Here is a 24,335-nt window from a genome sequence, read left to right as displayed (position 1 = left end):
ATTTCTCTATAAAATATTGCAATGCAGATCTTAAAAATACCAATATTGCGATTTTTTTGGTGAACCCTTGCATTGTTAAAAAAGTTGAAGAAAGCTGGATGAACGTGGCAACGTCGCATCAGAATTTCAAAAATAGACTATAGTTATTAAAGCTTATTAGGAAGAGACAAGTAAGAATAGAAAAAAATATACAGGATATACTTATTCTATTTCAAAAAATCTAAATTGTGTACCATGTCTCAAAAACAGAAGACTGAAAATAATTTTTTGTCTGGTGTGTGTTTTCCTTTTCTTCTTTAAAAGAACGTCAAAAAATAAACTATCATACCAAAGTTAAAGACTATAAGCTTGAATGTTACTTTTCAACTTGTTCTATGTTGAAAACAACAAGTGTTTGAAATAAATAAATTTTTGAAAAAGGACAGTGCCATCTATTGGAAATTTTACATGCATCTTACATCATTCGACAGATGACAAAGTGACAAGCTTTCAAGTGGCTTGTTCTGTGCTTTCCGTTTCTCTAATTTCTGGCGCAACTTCCATCAGAGGATATTTTCTACAAATTAGCTTTTTTCACGGACGCGCTTTGACAGTTCTGCTGCTCAGGTGAGTAGATTTTGGTCATCGACGACTTGATTTACTTGACAAATAAAATGTCACAAATTTCTAGCAAATCAATTTTTAAATATTGTCGTAAAAAATTTTGTACATGCTACGTGTGGGAACAGTTTTGCTCGACTTGTGTGAAATCAGCTACACACTCGTCTGCAAAACAACTGTTCCCGCACTTAGCATGTAAATTACTATTAATTTATAGATTCCTACTACAGGTACAGTCGCGGACAGTGAATTTCGTCCACACAATTCACGCGAATTTACAAAAATTCACTGTAGTCGGTGCTTTATTGTCATGATCACTGACGTAAGTATTGTCAAATTTAATTTAGCTTCGAACCTGCCATCGATTAGTTATTTTAATGAAGGTAAACTAATATCCCTTTTCCAAGACGGGATGTCGCTACACTTTTGGGCTTATCGCGGACTAGTGTTAGTTATCGTATTAAAAAATGTTTGCCCCTTTATGTCAAAATGACAAAAAAAGGTTAGAAAGATCTAAGGGCTAATTTAGAGTTTTTTTCTGTCTAAGAAATTGGGTGGACGAAATTCACTGTCCACGACCGTACGCGTTTTGGTACAGACTACCATCATCAGATAAATGTGTAAAATAAATGGTATTTATTATTTTCAGCATATTTCTAGAACTCATAGGTACATTTCTTTTATATTTACTTATATATAGGTGGATCATCTGTACATTAGAACCCACGGGACTGCAATAAACATTTTAGAACTATGGCAGAGACTAACACAAAACATAATTTAGCTTAGTCATTTTTCAAAGATTTTAAATAGCATTGCCACGTATATTTGCCGAGTTAAGTGGTTTTTAAATTTTGTCAGCAGATGTTACATCTAAATTATTGAATAGATAATATGATATAAGTATAGTTTAAGTTTGTATATATGTTATTTATTTTTTTTAATTAGGAAATTAACACAAGCAGATTTTAATCATATCACTTCCTTCACAACTGTTTTTATTATATTTGTTACACCAATGTTTTGATTCACTCATGTCATTAAAAATATATTCCCGGATGTTATTATTTTCTACTATTTACACTGCTGCTTCCTAGAGTGCTAATTAATAATTACACGTAATAAAACCGCCCTATCACTCCAGGCTCGACTAGGACATGTAATTAACGGACTTCTGAAGTAAGAGGGAGAGCCAGCCGTGATAAATGGGGATTCACTCGACTTAGATCATACGCGAATGTCACTAGTTCTCATCGTGCAGTTCTGTGATGTATAATTGGCTTGTCACCTAATGATTTCTGATTTATTACCGTGTGGCGACATCACGTTAATCACGAGACACACCTGCTTTCTCGTATACGCTGAACGCCTGCCATACTCTGATAAAGTTTGGTGTCCTTTTATTCTTGGGTACACATGTCCGAGCTTTAATTAATAACTACTCGTTTGATTCGTTTTATCGTTGAACCGCCTGCTTGACAATCAATTGTATCAGTTGGACTCAAAAATTTGGAATTTATGTCGTTAACGAAATATCAACCATCACTCTGGTTGTGGGAGCTCCATTTAGAATAAATACGCGCTTTATGGATTAAGGGTTAACCACCATAGGTTGATTTTTGAATTACAAGATATTTATTAGACAGATAATCTCCGAAATTACTGAACTTATTGTTAACAAATTAGATGTTGTATTTTAAGGATATCATGTAGATGCTAAAACGCTTATCAAAATTTGTATAATCATCCCTACCATAAATGTGATGATGTCACTTCAAAAGTTTGCGTAGTAAATGATATTAATTTTTTTCAAATAACATACTCGTATACTTGTTGGTTATGAATCCGTCTTGATGTGTTATCCTAGATGATGAAATTTTTTGAAAAAAAAGTAAAATTGTTACAATTTAACTTTGAACTGCAAAGCCGAATGATCTGCGACCTTGCAAACGTTTTAAGGTTACAGTAAATTGTTAATAAAAATTTAGTGTATTCTCAAATTTTATACAAATGGAGTGAGTTGTGATTTAGCATTGATTTTTTCGTTGCTGAGTCTTTCTCAATGATTTTGGTGCATTGTAGTGTAGAGCTTTGTTTGTAGTGAGTCTTGATTTAATTAATATAATAAATTGCTTCATCCCTTTTTATGTCACCCTTTATAAGTAATTCTAAAAACTGTGATTGCATTGAAGAACTCTTAAGTATAGAGTCATAATATTTTGCATATTTGAGACAGGATTTATTCATTTTTTTTTCAAGAAGAATAAAAAAATTAATTTTAATTATACCTAAACTTTAAAACGTCTGCAAGATTTCAGAGCATTCAATTTTGCAGTTTCAAAGTAAAATTGCAAAATGTTGTTATACAATTGTGATTTTTTTTTCAAAAATCTGTGGTAAAAACTTAATACGAATTCATGTACCGCAAGTGCAGGTATGATCCCATTGGTGGTGGGCAAATTTGGTTAGCGTTTTACCATCTACATGTTAGTCCTAATATGCATACAAAATTTGACAATAATCGATGAGGTAGTTTCAAGGATTTTCTGTCTAATAAAAATAGACACAGATGACAAACCGACGGACACACGAACAGGCAGACGCAAACGGGATACCAATTTTTTCGTACCCTAGGGTTCATGAATCGTCGAGAAAACATGAAAGTGGCAAGTCGCCCGATGAACTCGACTACTACACTTCTTTAGCTTATGCTCAGGAAGAAAAACAAGACTGCTGAGAAAAGACGTGAACTCAACATTAAAAATCGACGACTAGTTTCGTTTATTTCAGCATAAACTTCGTCAGGTCTATAAATTTACAAGTTAACACATATTCGATAACGATACACTATTTATGCAGCATTAATGCTACACAATTGATGTTAATTTCAAATTCTGTTTCTATTTTTGAACATTATAGATACCTAGTCATTGTTCGGTTTTCGTTCAATGTTCAAAATTTATAGAATTTGGAATTAACATCAATTGCTTTTATTAATCTTATTTTGTTGTTAATGCTAGTGTATCAGGATGGACTACGTTTAAGCTTTAAATAATTTTAGTAGGGATAAAAGTCTAGGTTAGGGGTAAGTAATAACTATTGATTGATTTTGTATCAAATGAATTTCTGATGTCATGCAGATCTTACGGAAGATACTCTTACGTTGATCGGCAATTAAAATTGGCGTGGGTAAAACTTAACAATTTATTTCTTAGTACTTGGAATTTGCACGACTAATTACACAGCAATTATGTGCATATTAATTCCGGCGCAACTAGACTGGCTTCTTTCAACAATTTAACTTTAAAACTTACCAAAAATTTATCCGTTTGGCTCTTTCCACTCCAAATTGCCTCTATTTAAACTAAGACTTTCCTTCTAGATGTTCCGTGATCGAGGTCTTTCTCGAATACCGATCGCGACTTCCGCGTACAGTCTTTTACATTAATAATAATAATAATAATAATAATAATAAGACTTTATTGCCCAACAGATTATTATCCAATGACAGGACAATATATTACAATTAAAGTAAGATAACATTCAAAGAAAAGAAATTAAGAAGAATTATCGCCGCACATACTAGGAAACTCATAGTTGTCGTACCGGGGCGGCGTATGGATTTATTTCGTAACAATATTCTAGTATTAAATACAAATTCTATGCTATTTGCGGGGGCAATTTTGTTCTGGGTCTCATTCAGAATTCATGAAACGCTAAAAATTACACAGGATAGGTGCTGTTGTAATACCATACCTTGAAAATTTAGAAGACGCTGGATTTTAAAAAGACAGTATAATATTACACATATACTTACTAGTCACATTCATAGACATTTTTTTGAAAAATGGCGATCAAAATGTAATAACTAGGGTGTGTTTATTGTTTGGTTTGTTTGAATACGTATGTGTTAAAATAACTGGTTGAACTAGTATTTTACAATTTTCCAAATCTTTGAAAGGAAATTCAACGTTTTGGAAACTTAAAATCGTCTGCCTCAATAACAGCGACTCTCGAGCCAATCTAGGTGTGAGTCACCACTCACCTAGATTTGCTTGTGTGGAATATTTTCAACGAATAGTGTTACAAAAAGAAATTGCTTTTAATGCTATTCATTAGTCCGTCAGCAAAGTTGTAGTCACAATCAGGTCCTTAGCATGTGTTTATATGACGGTTATTTTTTGTTTGCAATATTTATTGTTCATTTATGCATATAATTGTTAAAGATCAGCGAGGCGGTTTTATTTCATAGGTGTGCACCACTCTGTTTGAATGCTAATCAAGGTCGCACGTTTGCATACACGACAAGTGTTCCACATAAGCAATGGGTGCTCGACGCCTATGTATAAGCGCTTATTGCACCTGAAAAACAAGCGGTAATAACTCGACCCAATGCAATACACTCGGACAACTAACCGCGGTGTTCATGTGCTCGCATGTGCTGATCCGCACAGTTCTTAAACTCACAATCCCTTTCTTTAATAATTGTCATTGTAATATAGCATAACATGCCTAGCCCGTTTGTGATATACAGATGAATTTTAGCAATATCCTGTAGACGGTAAAAAGCTATCCGAATCGGTGTTGGTTTCCACACCCTAGACATTTACATTTGACGACAAAAAAATCAAAATTGTATAAAAGTATTGCAATTTAACTTTGAAATGGCGAAACCAAATGCTCTGAATCTTACAAACGTTTTAAGGTTATCGTGAGTGTGGTAAATCATGAATAAAACTTTATCCGTTTACGCTCTCCCAAAAAACTGATGACATATTCTCAAACTTTTCTCCAATGAATCCCATCTAAAATATGTAAAATATTATGACTCTATACTATACTTGTGGTTTATCAATGCATTCATGGTTTTTAGAATTACTTAGACAAGGTGACTCAAAAAATTAATGAATAATGCAATCTATTTTATTGATCAAATCAAGAACAGCAGTTCAGTCTATTTTGCAGTTTACAGTGTACAGTACTATTATTCTTAGCATTACACTGCATTTTTTCAAATTGGTCTGCCTTGCTAAAATGTTGATGAGGTCCCAAAAATTTTGCGATGAGAAAACTCACTTGAAATGTGCGCATAGCCTGTTTGTTTACCTGTAGTCCACACATACCTTTATTTTAACTTATATAGAATATCATAAAAAAGAAATTTCTCAAAATTCAATTTTATAACTTTTCGAAGAAGCTGAATTTGCCTGTCTGTACTTGCGGGCTGCCAGTTGGCCATCTAGGAGAGCCTTTATTGCCGTTATAATTTTTATAATAAATACTTTTCAGAATAAAAATTTAGACCATTTTCTGTAGGCAGCAAGAAATATTGCAGTAATCCAAGAAGTCTGTTTTCATGGCAATACTTATACGGCAAGTGGGTCACATATGCGTCATTTTGCAATGTACCTACTCAGTTGGGATTTTCCCTTCAAGTTAAAAACAATGGCGTTTACAAAATTTCAATATTTCTTAATTAATTTAATTAATTTGCTCTTTTAGTATTTTTTACTTTATAGGCTGAAGATGAGGACTGAAGTCCTCGAAACATGTGGTTCCCTTATTAAATAAAATTGAATTTGAAGAAGTGTGGAGACAGACTACGATCTATATCCTTAATTTCTACAACCTCCACTTGGTGTAATTGGATCCACATACATCTTTAATTCAATATTTCCATTGGTTCTCATGATAAAAGGCTGGGGAATGTTATCTGGGGACACCTGTACAGTAAAACAATAAAAAAATAATGATCCTGTTCTTACAATGCGATTAATGGAATGAGAAACAATATTACCAAATGGAGCATGAAAGTGACGAATCACGTGCAAGTGGTTTTAGAACAGGCTATATATTCCGAATCAGATGGTATAAGGTTATTTAGACAGAACTTTCCTTGCCTCTAAATTACAGTGTCAAGGTTTATCGAAAAATTATAAAATTTTATTTTGATAGTAACCCTTATAAGTTAAAATAAAGAGATGTGTGCACCGTTAGAGATAAGATGAAGAATCATGGTACGCGTGTATTTTAAGTGAGTTATTCCGCTACAAATTTTGTGACAACGTCATCAATCTGAATAGATGCAGTGTAGTACTAATAATATCAGTACCGTATTCCCAAAGTTACTGAAAAATAGGGTGAGCTTGATTTGATCGATGAAATAAATTACCCCATGCATTTTTTTTGAGTGACCCCATATAAGCAATTCTAAAAAATATGAATACATAACAATCTTTTGAGATACCAGTTTGGGGTGGAAAGAGCCAAACGGATAAATTTTGGGCAAGTTTTAAAGTTAAATTGTAAAATGTTATACAATTTAGATCTTTTTTCCGAAATTCTAAATGTCTAGGGTAAAGAAAAACAATGCAGGTTCATAAAGTACACCTGTAGGAGTGTGTTATTTTATAAAATTTACTATGAAACATTTTCAATTGACGTTATCACATTGTTAGCGACACATATGGTTTCGGAGATTATTTGTCTAATAACAATCGACACAGGCAGATGACAGACGATAGACATACGGAAAATCATAAAAGTAGCATTTTGCCGAATTTGGCCTATTCCAAAACTTCCTTAGCTCACGCTCGGAAAAAAAAAACCAGAGCATTTTTGTAGAATCATGGAATCATTAACAACAAAAAGGGTCTATTCATAGTTAATAGTGGTCGCTTGAAAATTTTTAAAAATTACATGTTATTTATGTAGGAACTCTGAATATGAAGTAATAATTCATAAGCTTGCAGTAGGCATTTTAAATCCAATATATGTATGTAGTTTTCAGTAATATGTTCAATGTTATTTTGTAATCACATTCCGATGATTTCTATTAATTTCATTAACTGGTTATTATTTTATCTAATGAAATCAGGGACAAAGGTAGGTAATTAGTGCTATTGAAAATTAAATAAATAGCTATTGTTCAAATTGAGTAACATTAGTTAATAAATTGTGAATTTCAATAAAAAATATCGCTATTACGAAATTAAGAAAAAACATTTGCATTACTTTCATATTGGTACAATAGTTAGATGCTAACAACTTAATTCTTGCAGCAAAAATTTAAATCATAATACAGAAAAAAATCTGGACGACAGCAATTATTTTTCATGTAGCTCTTCTCATGTCATCTCTTCTCAAGTAAATAACGCTTTTAACTGAATAAATTAGTCTTTTAAAGTGCAACTTAATTTTTTTAAATCAATTAATTAAAAAAATCTATAACTGTCAGGGAGTACGATTGTGGGTTCGGACTGCTTTCTGTTTTCATCACATTTGTAATACATTTAAGGTTTTACCAGGAAAGATGGAATCCAATTGAAACTTCCTGTGAAAACGTAATATAAAACGTGTCATTAATCAAGAGAAACTTGTCATTTTAGACAACAATGGTCGACCACGACCAAACGTCAGTCTTTGTGTCAGTGTCAACTGAAAGAAACGTGTGCGTGGCTTAACTTTCGTATAATTTATGTTACTTTTCATACAGACAATAAATGCAGATTCTAGCACGGCGAAATTAAATTTGGAAAAATTTTGCTCACTCTCCGCTTTTGTCAACATTGTTTTCTCGTATCTTGTTTTACATCGAATGACATGTGATTTATGTTGTGTCATTATTCACAAAAGACAATGAATGCTTAACGTAGTGGGTGAGAGTTGAAAGTATCTCCCTATCGTATTGAAAATTACGATACCATTAAGTGTGTTAAGACTTTGAATCTTTTACTTAAGATAAATGGAAAAATAAAGGACAATGATAGCCTGAATCTCACTTAGTCTAAAAACAATGTTTCATTATCAGTTTTATTCAAAACCTAAAAATTAGTTTTCCAAAAATATAACATTTATTGTGGTTTACGTATTTCAGGAAGCAGAACCTCTGGTTTTGAACTATTGTTTATACATTTATACAATTTATCTCTGTTTGGGTTGTTTAATTTTTTTATATGTAGATAAAATCTACTGTTTAGATAAGGCACTGAGTGGTGGTTGGAAAAACAAATTTACATTTAGCTTAACAATTTTAGGAGAATTACCGGCCATTATTTTTGATGAGTTTTTTCTCATGTGAGGGTTTCATTAGTCCATTTACTTATTTTAGAATACACTGTCTGCCATTACTCCTAATTAGTTTTGTTCATCCGTCTGTTAAGAGTCTAATTTTACCGGTGCCACATGTTCCTCTTATAATTTTCATATAACATTTTGCTCGCTTTTAAAACATTCGCACAAATTAAACGTAAAACTTTTTAAAATAAATTTGCATATTTGCAAATTTAACTCAGCCACTATGCGTCTCTGACCTAATCCTCTTGTCCCTGCAATCGTTCCCTGTTTACCGTTTAGAGACAGGAACAACGATAAATAAAAAATTAACCATATTCACAATACGGTAGTTGATTTTTTAATAGGTTCACACTAACTGTGTCCTTTGAGAATTGAAATTTTAGACAGGTTCCGATTAAATAGGTCGTTTAATAATATATTCTACTAACATATTCTGGTAGCTTTCGAGTGAAATTATATATTTATTTCACAGTTTGTTGAACGTTTCCGTCAAATCAGAAATGTCTACAAGAAAAATAAATTTTTAAATTTTAGAATACAGGGTGTCCCAGAATTCGCGCCATTCCCGTGAATGACATGTTCCCTGTCCCGAACTGTGCCGTAATTCCCAAAAAGAATTGTCCAGGCTTTAACCGTGTGAGAACTGGAAGGCGATTAAGTTGACCAATAGAGAGGCTGCTTTTATATCCGAACGTTTCTATGTTCAAAGTTACCTATGCCAAGAACAAAAAATCGGGTAATACTAAAGTTGAATGAATTTTTTCCGAATCCCCCTCCGTCAACAAAAGGAAACAGAAGTGTGGTTATAAATTTAATCATTTTGACAATTGTTTGTCATAAACTGTCACGAAGTTTATCACTGACCTGAAGAGACGCTTCTGCGCCAAAGATGACTGATTAATGTACACAGAGACGTCAAGGTTTACTTTAAGGCAAGTAGCATGGGACAGAAGTTATTTCTGCTGCCATTCTAGTTAAATTGTGTTTAACTGGGCTGTACATGTCATAAGAGAAGCTGTTTCATTTCATCGTAGGCAAATAATACATTTATTACTATTCTACATAGAGTAGCTACCGAAGAGCAGGTATTAGAAGTCATTTTCTTAGAGCCCCGTGAATAATCGTCGGCACCCAGACCAACATGTGTTTCACCGATTGTTACATCGAGCAAGAGAAGATCTTTTCAACCTAGTCGGAAAGGCCGTGCTGGGGCTCCACGGAATGTACGTGTAGGTGCTGAAGAGCAAGTGTTAGGAAACATGGAAGCGGATCCTAGGAGAAGTGTCCTCTACGTAGCGGAAATTAGTGGATGTTCAAGATCGACCACTCATCGTATCCTTCAAGAGAGAAGACTGCATCCTTACCATTACACGAGAGTGCAGCATCTGCGACCAACCGACTACCCGCGACGAGTACATTTTGCTCAATGGTTACTGCGACAAAATGAACTAAATCCTGATTTTACACGGCGCATTCTTTTCACCGACGAATGTTCATTTTCCCGAGAAGGAATGTTTAATGCACACAATTGGCATTTCTGGGCACACGAAAATCCACATCTCACTAGGGTGAGAGCATATCAGGAGCGATTTACTATTAATCTATGGGCTGGAATCATTGGTACTACTGTGGTAAAAATTTTAATGCATCTGATAAAATTATCAGATTACCTGATCGCCTTAATGGGGATGCATATGCTAATTTTCTACGACTAGAGCTTCCGGCATTGTTGGAAGACGTTCCTTTGAATGTACGGCGGAATATGTGGTATCAGCACGACGGCGCTCCTCCACATAATTCGATACTTGTACGACGAACATTGAAAAGAGTATCGTCATAGGTGGATTGGGCGTGGCAGTACTAATATCTGGCCTCCTAGATCTCTAGACCTTTCTGCTTTGGACTTTTTTTTGGAATCAAATTAAAAATTAAGTATATAGAGAACCCCTAGATATGTTAGAAGAACTGGAAGAGAGACTGCACGAAGCCTACGCTACAGTTACTCCTGAGATGTTACATAATACACAACACAACATAATTCAACGAGCTAGAACTTGCATTGAAGTTAATGGTGGTCATTTTGAGCACATTGTTTAATAACGTTACAGTACAACGATTCCAGCCCATAGATTAATAGTATTGCTCTTGATATGCTCTCACGTTAGCGAAATGTGGATTTTCGTTTGCCCAGAAGTGAATTGTGCGCATTAAATATTCCTTTTCGGGAAAATCAACATTCGTCGGCGAAAAGAATGTGCCGTGAAAAATCAGGATTTAGTTCATTTTGTCGCAGTAACCATTGAGCAACATGCACTCGTCGCGCAGTCGGCTCGTCGCAGATGCTGCACTTTCGTCAATAGTAAGGATGCAGATTTTTCTCTGTAAGGATACGATGCATGATCGATCTTGAGCATCCAATCATTTGTGCCACTTGTTCTTCACCGTCTATGCGTATAATCCGTGGAGCCCCAGCACGGCTTTCCGCATAGGCTGAAAAGATCCATCTTCTTTTGCTGGATGCAACAAACGACGAAACACATGCTGGTCAAGGAGCCGATGATTGGGGAAAAGACCTGTATATTCGCGCACAGCAGTGGCTGCATAGCGTGTACATTCTCCATAAATTGTTTGTATTGTTCTTAAAAAAAATTGCAACTATTGTTATAATTTTTATTCGTATCTTTTCAATCTCTAGAAAGTATGTACTCACAACTTTAAAGAAACTGTCTTAAATCATCATGTGCAACATCAATATTATTCTTGAATAAGTCTCAGTTTTCAGTATCTCCCCCACATGATTGACACCACAGCAGATACCTATGATCTTAATACACCAGAGAAGTGGAGTCTCGTCTATTTTTTCGTTGCTTAGATTAGGTATCAGCAACAAAGCTGTTCAGTAAAAATTGATACTGTTTATTGAAAATCATAATCACTGATTAATCAAAAGCGATATTTATGTTTAAATACACTTAATAACGTTCTTTGAATGGACATGTGGTACTCTTTTTTAGAAATAACGATAAACTTAATATCAGGCATATGATGCATTCTGAAAATGTACTAATTTTCGTTAAAAAGAACAACACATTATTCACGGGGCTCTAAGAAAATCACTTCTAATACCTGCTCTTCGGTAGCTACTCTATGTAGAATAGTAATAAATGTATTATTTGCCTACGATGAAATGAAACAGCTTCTCTTATGACATGTACAGCCCAGTTAAACACAATTTAACTAGAATGGCAGCAGAAATAACTTCTGTCCCATGCTACTTGCCTTAAAGTAAACCTTGACGTCTCTGTGTACATTAATCAGTCATCTTTGGCGCAGAAGCGTCTCTTCAGGTCAGTGATAAACTTCGTGACAGTTTATGACAAACAATTGTCAAAATGATTAAATTTATAACCACACTTCTGTTTCCTTTTGTTGACGGAGGGGGATTCGGAAAAAATTCATTCAACTTTAGTATTACCCGATTTTTTGTTCTTGGCATAGGTAACTTTGAACATAGAAACGTTCGGATATAAAAGCAGCCTCTCTATTGGTCAACTTAATCGCCTTCCAGTTCTCACACGGTTAAAGCCTGGACAATTCTTTTTGCGAATTACGGCACAGTTCGGGACAGGGAACATGTCATTCACGGGAATGGCGCGAATTCTGGGACACCCTGTATATAGCATGTGATTTTCATAATATTAATTTATATAAATACCGTGAGATCGAAAAAGAAATTAGTCAAAGTTCGCCATGCACGAAAAGCCGTTTGTCTTAGTTTAAAATAATTTTTTATTAAACGAATCGTACTTCAGAAATGGGACAAAAGGGGAAAACGGTGATTTTGATTCATTTTTATGTGTTTTAAAAGTAGTGTCAATTTGACATTTAATAAAAAATTTAAATTACTACTAACGGTTTGTCATGCATGGCCAACTTTGACTAATTTCTTTTTCGATCTTGGGGTATATAAAATAATCTATACTGAAATTTGAAGGAAGCGAGGTTGTTGCTCATTTTATTACTGAAGATTTTAAACTCGACCAGCGCAGAGTGTTAGATTATGAAGAAATTTGCCTTTTTATTTGATAGTTATTTGACCGTAAGTGCCAAACTGAACCACCAGTGTGTTGCTGTTGCCAACATACCTGTCTTAACATTAGAACTTTTTTTCGATCATGTGGTGCAACTTAGAAATAGGTAATAAAAGAGAAAGACAAAAGAGAGTTCCCCTTCAAGAACAATTAAAAAAGATGATTCGAACAGGAAGAGGAAAAGGTAATAAATATGAGAATGTGGATAATGTGGAAACATCGCGTTTTCTCTTCTTAAAACTAGTTTTTACTGAATGCCTTTGTCACAACTAGAATTTACTGCTATCATCAGTTAAAACTAGTTCTTACCAGACAAAAGACTAGTGCCATGGCGACAATAGGTATTAATTTGAAGTAACTAAAATAATCAGATAAAGGAACATCAAAAATAGCTTCAATATCAACAGAAAACAAACATAAAACAAAAAGTAAAACGCGTTATGTCTGGTTAGAACTAGTTTTAATTGATGACAGCAGTAAATTCTAGTTGTAACAAAGGCATTCAGTAAAAGCTAGTTTTCACTAGAGAAAACGCGATTTATCTGTAACATATATAAAAATAAGAAAGGAAACCTTGGCAATGATTGTAGGATACACACCAAACAAAGATGATGGAGCAGCTAATAATGATCTATTCTGGGAGAAACTTACAAAAGTAAATGAAAATTACAGCGAAAACACTTACCTAGTTGGTGATTTTAATGCACGAACTGGTAAAAACACAAAAGAAATAGATAAAGTATTAGGCAAATTTGGAGAGAAGTTTAGAAATAATAATGTATACAGCTACTATATAACTACTGGATAAGCAATAGCAAACACTTTCTATCAACACAAAGATTAACATACATACACCAAAGTAGCTAAAAGTGGAACAGAAAATTAAAAAAATATCAAAGATACCTATAAGAGTTAAAATAACACTTGAAATATACTCAGCATAATTAAAATTAAAGAAGACAGCCTTAAGAAGAATGTCGCAGCGAAAATGAATAATATTAATAAAGTGGTAATAAGACATTATAAACTTATTGAAGGAGAAACTAGCAATAAATATAGAAAACGAATTAAAGAACAATACACAAAACTATGAACCCAACAATAAGATGTAGGCTTGTGGTGCATCAGACAGCATGTGGAATAATCGAGCAAAATGAAAATATAAAATTGTTTCGTTGAATTTGCCAAGTTGATTAATGGAAATGATTTGAAAGGAATGGTTATCTAGTATTAAGGGCTTAATGAGTCGTGTTACTTCCTTTTTTTTTGACGTTAGGTTACGTTTATCGTTATAATTAGAGAGCGGAAAATATTCAGCAAAATTTTGGGAAATAATATGATGATATGATATGCATCAAATTTATGCAAATATGCAATAACTTTCTTAATATATGCAGAGATATATAGTTGCATATGCTCCAAAAATTAAAAAAAAGCGTAATAACCGAACTAAATTTATTTACAAATTGCAAAAACACCTTATCTTTTATTACAAAAAATACATAAATCACATTGCAAAGTGTTTAATTAGATCTCACTGACAAATAAATCAGATTTTTTAAGATAATATTCTTGTACTAAAAAATAAATATAGGTAAACAGAACGAATTAAAAAATTGGTCTAAAGAGTTTAGCCAGTACTTCCCTCGGTGTCGGAAACGTGACGACTGCATGCCTATTATGTTTTTTTTCGCATTAGATTTCAAAGCATTCGGTTTTGTAGTAATTGATTAGATCAATAAAATAAATTTTCGCATTCATTAAATTTTTTGAGTCACCCTGTATATCCAAAAAAAAAAAATTTGGTGACGCCACCGCAAAATTTTGCTGAAAAAATACTTAAATGTGTAAAGAATGATGAGTCTATACTTGTGATTTATCACTGCATTAATATTTTTTAGATTTGCTTATACAGGGTGTCTGAAATAAATTAATGACTGAGTCTATTAATTTTATTGATTAAATCAAGAATTACAAAAATGTAATATGAAAAAAGACATAATAGGCTTGCAGTCGTCACGTTTCAGACAGCGAAGGAAGTACTGTCTAAACTCTTTAGACCATTTTTTTTTTCAAAGTAGCACAAAAATTGATAAAAATACAAAATATGCACTCGTTATGTGAAATATGCAGCAGAAGGCAAATATATGCAAATATGCACTTTTTATAGCTGTATTCATTTTTAATTAGCGTGATTCGTTCACATATTAAACATCAGGACTTACGAGGATATGCAAAAAATAACGGATATGCAAATTTCATAAAATCCGCTCTCTAGTTATAATACTATCGTCCAGGAAGTTCTTTAATTGTGATATTATTTTCCTGTAGAATACGTTCAGTGACTTCCACTACTGTCTCTTCTAAGTTTATTTAAGGTTACTGACCTACAATGTTAGTTGTTTGTTTCTAAGTTTGTAATTATTTGTTTTTTTTGTAAGGTCTTTTTACATATATAGAGCAGTAGTATATAAAATGTTACTTGTGGTCCAGGGTATTTGGCCATTTAAAAAACAAGACAGAATTTCCAAAATTTAGCTGCTTTTCCAACGGTAAATAACCTAAGAAGAGCTAAAATCCTTAAAAAGCACACATGTTTATGCACCCCAAAAGTACCCAAATATTTTTAGACCTCCAAAAATTGGACGCCGTTGAAAAACACCTAAAATCATGCAAAATTACCTCAAGAGCACTCTAAAAAATTTACAAAATAACTTGTTTTTAAACACCCCAAAATAGTTTTTATTTCTGGACCAAGCCATTTGGCGCATGCAAAAAAAAGGAAAACAATACCAAATTAAGCAGGAATGGTACTAGGGTATTTGGCACCTTAAAAACAGGATATAGCCTTAAAAATTTTGCTGTTTTTCCAAACATAAACAACCGAAGAGAAGAAGACATAAAACTCTTCAAAAATCACATCATTTTATTCACCCCAAAAGCAGCCAAAGAATCTATAGACCACCAGAAGTTAGGAATACGAAAAAATCGTTGAAAATAATCCAAAATCAAGCATAATTGTTTCAAAAGCACCCAAAAAATCTTTCAAAACCCCTTGTTCACAGACATACCAAAATTGATTTTTATTTTTGAACTAGACTAACGGCGCATGCAAAAAACCACCAAAAGAACTGCAGCACCGATTGTTATCAAATTTTGTTTATATCATGTAGATGGTAAAAAGCTAAGCAAAATTTGGCTACTCATCCTCACCAACAATTTGATGACGCCATTTCAAATAATTCTATGTTTATATTATTTAAATGTTATACAGTACCTTAATATACTCCTATACGAATTCGCTTTGAGTTTTTCCGAACCGTCTAAATTTTCACAAAAAAACTAGCACAGTATAATAACAGTTTACCAGTAGCGTATGATATCCCGATTGTGGCTCAGTGCGTTAGAACTCGAAATGCGGACCGGCGGTCCCACGTTCGATGCCCAACATAGCCATTTGTTTTTTCTTTCTTTTTCTCTCGCGTTGTGTGTTATTTGTGTTTATGATGTTATAGCACCTTGGCTAAATCCTACAGACCAATTAGCTGAACACTATTCTTGCTGAAAACGCTAGAAAGACTACTAGAAAGACTAAGCGAAAAAGAGATTCGGGAGACCGCCTTAAACAACCAACCTCTACATCGGAACCAACATGCTTACATCCCAGGAAGATTTACGGATACGTCCTTACACAGAGTTGTAAATCGTATAGAGTGGGCGATGGAGAACAAACTCTCCACCTTAGGAATGTTCTTGGTTATTGAAGAGGCGTCCGATAAAACGACTGTCACAAGCATGGGACTAGCCTTACAAGAGTACGACGTGAGCCCCATCCTGAGTAGGTGGGTGACCGGTATGCTGAGGAATAGGGAAGTACGGATTAATGTAGGTGGCACTAAGATCGAGGTTGTTGTAGACAGGGTATGTCCCCAGGGAGAAGTATTTCCCCTGTACTGTGGGACACTGTCGTTGTCAGCTTCTAGTCATTTTGCTGACAGGAAAAAACGCAGAGACATTATGTGAAATAATACAGGCTGCAAAAGCAATAGGCGAGTATTGGTGTACCAACCTCTTCTTAAATGGAGAGAACACGAAACTAATCCTGCTTACTAGGAGAAGGAAAATTGGCACACTTCAGATGCCAAAAATATTTAATTCAACGCTTCAACTTTCGAACGAAGTCAAATACCTGGGAGTTGTATTGTACTGGTGACTGAACTGGAAGAAGCATGTAGATGATAAAGTGGAAAAAAACACGCTCGGCTCGGAAAGTCGTGGGGTTTAAACCCGAAGATCGCCCTATGGATCAATACGGCAATAGTCAGACTGATACTGTGTTACGGAGCTTTAGTTTAGGGACTCAGAGCCAAACAAAAAATAACAGCCCTGCAACTTGAACACGTTCGGAGAATAGCGTATCTCAGTATTACAGCCCACAGCTGCTCTGGAGACACTTCTTTGCTTAGCACCTCTTAACCTTTACACTGAGGAAGCGGCAATGAGGACGTTTCTAAGACTTGACTCTCTGGGAGTATGGAACAAGCAAGGCCGCATAACAAAGCACACTCGTATCTTGACAGAGGCGTTCAACAGAATACCTTTGTTAAAGACGGGCTGTGACCGATTGGGCACAAAATTAATATATGAGAAAACATATAGAATATCAAAGAATGATAATTCAGAAGGAGGAGTCGACATCGATATCTATGTCGATGATCCCAAAACAGATAGTGCTTTAGGAGCCGGTATCTACTCCGAAGAACTGTACGCACAAATCACTCGGCACTGATACGTCTGTCTTACAAACAGAACTGATGGGAATAATGCTGGAAGCTAGAATAATTGCTGAATGTGAAATCGGCAACAAATCAATACGGCTAAGTACTGATAGCAAATCGGCACTACTAGCTCTGGACAGCTGCATGGTTCGATCCAGGCTGGGCTGGGAGTGCAGACAAACGCTACGGTATGTAATGCGAAGGAATAATGTAGAACTTTGTTATGTTACCGGAGGAAGAAAGCGCGAAATAAGTTGGAGTTGTTGTCGCGAGTCGTACCAGCCAATCGGCGGCCTGGATTCAGCTCTTGTACGTGCGGCAGCACGGATAAAAGAGCGCCAGAGCTGCGACTCGCAGCAGCATCTTCATCCCGAAACCCGGTAAAAATCACATTTTTCCGGAAAACCACCGCCCCATCAGCCTCCTCTCGTCCGTGGGAAAAATCGCTGAGCGAGTGATTCGGAAACGACTAGCCGAGATCGTCAACGATCTAGGCGTCATCCCAGATGCACAGTTCGGCTTTCGCCCCCAACACTCCACCTCCGACCAACTCCTCCGAGTAGCAGAATTCGCCGCAAAATCAATTGAATGGAAACAATTGACTGGTGCGGTCTTTCTCGACGTTACCAAAGCCTTCGATACCGTCTGGCATGATGGACTTGTTTACAAGCTTCATCTGGCAGGCGTGCCGCTGGCGATGATGCAGCTCATTCAGTCCTTTTTGGATGACCGCACGTTTAAAGCACGCATTGGTAACGCTTTATCTGCGGATCATCCAATTAGCGCCGGAGTCCCCCAGGGCTCGGCGCTCTCCCCGCTCCTGTACGCGGTTTTTACCGCGGACATACCCAATCCCCCTCGAACTAGCCTCGACATCTACGCAGACGACACGGCTATCTTTGCACGCTCCAAATCGCCGCATCTCGTAACCTCCTACTTATAGGGGGCCGTCGAAGCGCTGGAGGAGTGGTGCAAACGTTGGCTCATTACAGTCAGTCCAGAAAAGAGCACGGCGCTTCTTATCTCGAAAAGACGTATTGGGCCAGCAGGAAATGTCACGATGTTTAACCGGGTCATTCCTTGGCGGAGCCAAGCAAAATACCTAGGTATCATCATTGACAAAGCCTGACTTTTATCCCGCACATTGACTACGTCGTAGCCAAAACGAACGGGATAAAGGGTTCGTTGTCTGCGTTAATCGGCAGGCGCAGTAAGATATCGATCAGGAACAAGTTGTTGCGGTATCGCACAATCATTCGCCCCACCATGTCCTATGCTTCAGTGGCCTGGAGCTACCAACCGTCCAAATCAGAGTTCCACCGTCTGGATGTCATCTAGACGAAAAGCTTCCGACAGATTTTCAAAGCCCCCTGGTTCGTCAGAAACGCCCAACTGCTCCGAGAGGCCAGCCTCCCACCGCTGAAGGAGTTCCTGCACGAAATCGCCCTCCGATCCTTCAGAAAAGCTGAAGAACACACCAACCCCCTGGTGCGAGAAGCCGTCGACTACGAGTTCGACGAAGAAGCTCCCCCCAGTCGCAAGCGGCCCCGTAGGGCGCTGCTTGAAGACCAAATCGGCAAGTAACGCCACCTGCCGTCTCCACCGACCGGCCTTCCCCAGCCTCCCCCACTCCCCGACCGCATCGCCTCCAAGGTGTTGCACAACTAACGTCAGCGCATAGCGCACTTTTTCTGTTGCAGATCTCCACCGGCTACAGGAACCGCGAGGAAAAGCCGACGATGCGGGCCAACTCATAGGCAATCAAGAGCTCAACCGAGCTCGGTAGCGCAGCTCTCGCTGTGTCTACCGAGATGCGCGTCATGGGTGTAACGGACAATGTCCTGGTACCCGAGCAGAAGAAGGAGGGGTTTTAGGGCGGTAACCATTCCCCCAGTACCACCGTAGGCCGCAGAAGAGGCCAAGAACCATTACGGTGGTCTGCGTAGACATTTCCCCTCCACTAAAAAAAAAAAAAGACTTGCAGCAGTCGGAACCGAGAAACAGAGCAAGGATGGGATTTTGTTTCTATCGATACGATACGAAGCGATAACGAAGTGATAAATGACAAGGACGAAAATATAAATTTTAGATGCGAAAGAAAAACACGACCACATTTTATCGGTAAATACCGATATTTTATCGTTATAGAAACAAAATCCCAACCCGAGGCAGATCCACAAGAAGAACTCGGCTGTCGCCGGCGCTGCCGGTGACTCTGCTGAGGTCCAGAGGCCTCCTTTTCCCAAAAAAGAACGTTGTTTTATTTCACCGAACTGCAACCTTTCGGCCCGGCAACAGATCCAATCTGTCGTGGATGCAATGAACAAGAGGAAACAGCTGAGCACATTCTTCGTGAGTGTCCAGCGGTAGCCTTCTACAGGAAATCCATACTAGGGGCTGTGGGAGTGTTATTTATGCCGTTGGTTTTACTTTATAGAGGTTATCACAAAACAAACATAGCAAAATCTAATTTTATAAATTTTCAAGGAAGTGGGATTTGTTGGACTTGTTCTTTAGAAGCGAGGGAAGTTCTGTCGAACTAGACTTCGACCTATTTTTGTATCTGTAATAATACTGAGATATCAAACATCGTGTGTCTGGTGACTAACTCCTATTTGTGTACCACATTGTCCTAGCGTGAATTACGTGAAATGCCCCCCAAATTGTAGTTGTAATAAAATAATAAAATAATAATAATAATAATGATGATGATGGTGATCTTCATGCAAATTTAACGACAGGTAGTCAGGCACGGCCAGTAATAATAGTAAAACAATTAAGTACTATTCTGGAATCTCGAATCTTGTTTTATTGCTTCATCAGGGCATATAGTTACTCAGAGTCTTCAAATCATGATTTAATTAAAATCGGAGTTATTGCCATTTGATTAGAAATTATACTGGGACTGAACAGTACCTACTCACAAAGTTCAATTTTACAATCAGCAGACATAATTTTGATGATATGAAAAGCATTGACACTGTCACTTCTGATACAAATAATTTAACTCACACATATCAAATAAAATTTAAAAATGGTGCAGTTGTCTACGAAATTAATAATAAAAATTAAATTTGAACATTTTGACTTCAGCCACCTAAAAATCTAAAATTTTTCAATTTAACTGAGTCGTTAATTTTCCATATGTTGTTTGTATGTTTCTTGAATAGTCTGATCATGTTAATTGAGATAATTTGACTCCAATAAGATAATCAGAATAGTATGTGTATCAGTAGTCACTAAGTTTTGTAGAATTTGGAAGAGATTAATGACCAGTAGCAGACAAATCTAACATTTAGAGCGTCTTTCCATTACATCATTACTACCATCAATGTACGTACATATTATTCCCCGATTGTGAAAAAAAAGTTGTTGTTAAACTTTCTATTACAATAAACAATTCTGTTCGAAACAGAGGCATGGCTTCGTTGTATTTTCATGTAGGTACTTGCTCCCGGTTGTAGCAATAATAATATATTTGTTTATCTTTCTTGTACAAAATAAACTACTATTTACTTCAGGGAAATGTCTGGCAATTCTTATTTTCCTGATTGTTGCGTGTAGCGTAAAATATTACCATCTATACACGTTCTAAACTCCTGAAATTTCCTAAAAAAATTGTCATGCCAAGTTGTAAAAGTAGAACATATAAGTAGTTATATTGGTTTGGCCATTATCATAAAAATTGAAATATTTTGTCGTCAAGCAGCGGCAGGTGTGCAGATTTATTAGCCACCCACAAGTTCACCTATGAACGTAACCGACGAATTGGCCGTTCGGGCGCCAGACTAACACTTATTAACACAACGGTCATATAAACATATTATGATTTAATGTTGCGAATGCGGACCCGCATGTCCGTATTATTAATTATTATGGCCTCGTAAAGGGGTTGTATAAACTTTTATCTCGTTTTGTCAGACTTTGTTGGTCCACCGGGTTGTGTCCGAAAGCCACTACGTTCGCATAAAATGAAATGTGTGCAAATGTTCTGTGAAAAATTTCCGACACCCAGGTGACATTTGATATAATACGCCTCGTTTATTTTTTAATTATTATTTATTAGATCGGGCGAATTTTTGTACTGAATAACGCCATACTCCAGCTTACATTATTAGAAGGGTGACGTTCCACCACTTTTAGTTACAAATGCAACGAACAGACAATGACACTAATCAAACTTAATGCCGGATCAACTTCAATCCAACATCAAAACTCAATTATTATTTCCTTGCTTTCGCGATTCTTGTTTTTAACATCGCCTCTGCGAAAACATATTAGACAAATCTACATGGCTAGAATAGTTCAGTGATTAATAGTACATCTTTCCAGAGTCATGCCGCCTAATCCGTTTGTAATTGGAGATTAGAGATTTCGTAATAACATCAGGGTTTCAAAATGATACGTTTTCAATTTTTTTTTTTTGGGAATCTGGTGGTCATAAACGTAAGATACTGAATACTTGAAAAGGTCGTAAAGCGGGTGAGTGTATTGAATTGAAGCCTAAATTGTATAAGAATTAATTACCAGTGCCATGACCAGTGTGAATTGCATATGTGTAGCTAAGTAGGGGAGAGCAGGGTAATGCCACGCATGGAGTTAATTCCAGGCATATGTTTTTCGCGGTGCTCGCTTATAATTTTGGAATTGTGCATATACTACCATTTAGGGCCCGACGTGGGATCTACGTTTAAACGAATCGTTTCAATATTTTTTTTTACTATTTTTCCCAGACTCACCAGTTGATTGTTAGGAGCGTAGGGAGAGTTAATCCGCCATTTTCTAGACACCCGGTATAATAGAAACTCCGAATGGGGTAATATCACGTAGAAATTCTTGAAATTACCCCGTAGCTACTCCAAACGGTAAAATGTTTTATTTTTTATTTTCAACGTTGCAAATAGTTCGAAACTACAAGCGTAAGACTGATAAGAAGATTACTGTTTAGGTAGAAGTGCTGTTTTTACCAAAGAGCAAGAATATGTTATAAAATTGGGAAATCTGTTTTATGGTGTGGTAGAACGTGAGTTAAGGAAAATTGTATTTGAGTATGCTGAAGCCAATCATCTTCCTCATAAATTTAATGCAGATCTGAAACTTGCTGGGAAAGATTGGGTACGATTTTTTGAAAAAAAATCGCCAAATAACGCTTCGTCAGCCAGGAGACACTAGCATTAATCGTATAATGTCTTTTAATAGTGAAGCCGTGACAACGTTCCACCAATCGTAATATATCCCAGGAAACGTATGTCTCCACAAGTGGCAAAAGGGGGACCTGTTGGCTGCCTTTATACTTGTTCTGATAAAGGATATTAAACATTTTCAAGGATATGTTACAGCTAGTAAAGATGATCCCATTTTGGTGATATTAGATAATCATGGAAGCCACATATCTTTAGATATTGCCACTGCAAGGAGAATTACATCGTCCTCTTTTCACTTCCACTTCATACCTCAAATCACCTTCAACCATTGGATTTAATTTTTTTTTTGAACGCTTAAAAAAGGCGCTTTTTGCAGTTTACGATTCTCATATGATCGCAACTGTTCATCAAAAAATCATGGTGTATGATGTTCTTAGCTTATTCAATCAAGCATACATATCTAAAGGTGGCAACGATGGACAAGGGAATTTCAGGATTCAGGGCAGCCGGCATATATCCATACGACCCTAACAAGTCCTCAGAGGAAGATTTTGCACCTGCAGAAACTTTTCGTGAATTTGTTTTGGATCGATTCGCTTACGCTCGGGAAATATAAATAAATTTTAAAATCACTCCTTTCTTAAGTGTGAATGTTACGCTACTGACTGACGATCCGTTGTCAGATCCTGATGACTCGCTATGTTGAACTTAAAATTTCTAACAACCCTTGTACTTCAACACTAGGTAATAGCACTCTGACGCTCAAATGTTTATATTTATGTATATACATCGAAAGAATGTCACGTATAAATTAGTTTGATTTGAATGAGTTTGTCTTCTCAAAACACGGGACTAAAACTATTAATTAAACCACAATCGAACAAAATGTTCTGAATATTATAATTCTTATTTTATCATTATTATATAAAGACGTGCGTATTCTTCATATTTTTGAGAAAATGGGGTGACTGGTTCTTAATTTGATCAATAAAAAATTTGTGACGACGTCATCAACATAGATAATACTAGTCATAGCACAAAAGACAAGTAGTCACAGCGTATTACCAGTGCAATAAAAAACAAGGACATGTATATTAACTTGGATGGACAGACGGACAGACGGACGGACAGACGGACGGACAGACAGATAGACAGACAGACGGACAGACAGACGGACAGCCAGACGAACAGACAGACGAACAGACAGACAGACGGACAGCCGGACAGACAGACGGAAACGGGAGAGTTATTTCTTCGTACTCTAGGAGTTCATGTAAGGTCGAGAAAACGTAAAAGTTGGGGGTCGGCGGACAGACTCGATTACAATACTTTTCGAGCGTAAGCGAAAGAAATGAAAAGGAAAGGTTCGACACCGAACCCATGACCCACGGATCGCCGTTTCTCCAGAAACCCATTGCGCCACGAAGGTTGATATCATCCGGCAATGGTAAGTAATACAAGGTCATTATAAAATATTGTAGTCGAAGAAGGCCATGACTTTGGTGACATTGTGTGCCGCCTTTTTCAGTTTTGTGGAAAGAATTACACTAATACTGGAATTTTTATTTTTAACGCCACATTAGTATGACATTAGCGGTTGTACTGTTTCAACGCTTCATCAAATTCTGTCAGATGTCAATAATTTT

The 24,335-nt window shown here is 36.3% G+C and overlaps 1 protein-coding gene across 1 annotated transcript in view; it reads right to left on the bottom strand.

The window, feature by feature from the left end:
* The window catches only part of LOC135130693 (leucine-rich repeat-containing protein 43-like), an 85,545-nt gene that overhangs the window by 43,418 nt on the left and 17,792 nt on the right, over positions 1 to 24,335 (bottom strand). The gene's annotated exons all lie outside the window — the stretch shown is intronic.

Source organism: Zophobas morio, unplaced genomic scaffold (genome assembly GCF_036711695.1).
Source record: "Zophobas morio isolate AGI-343-1 ecotype UQ-CSIRO unplaced genomic scaffold, CSIRO_AGI_Zmor_V1 ptg000017l, whole genome shotgun sequence".
In the NCBI taxonomy this organism is placed as follows: domain Eukaryota; kingdom Metazoa; phylum Arthropoda; class Insecta; order Coleoptera; family Tenebrionidae; genus Zophobas; species Zophobas morio.
Note: the sequence above shows the minus strand (reverse complement) of the source record. Positions and strands in the feature narration are given on the sequence as shown.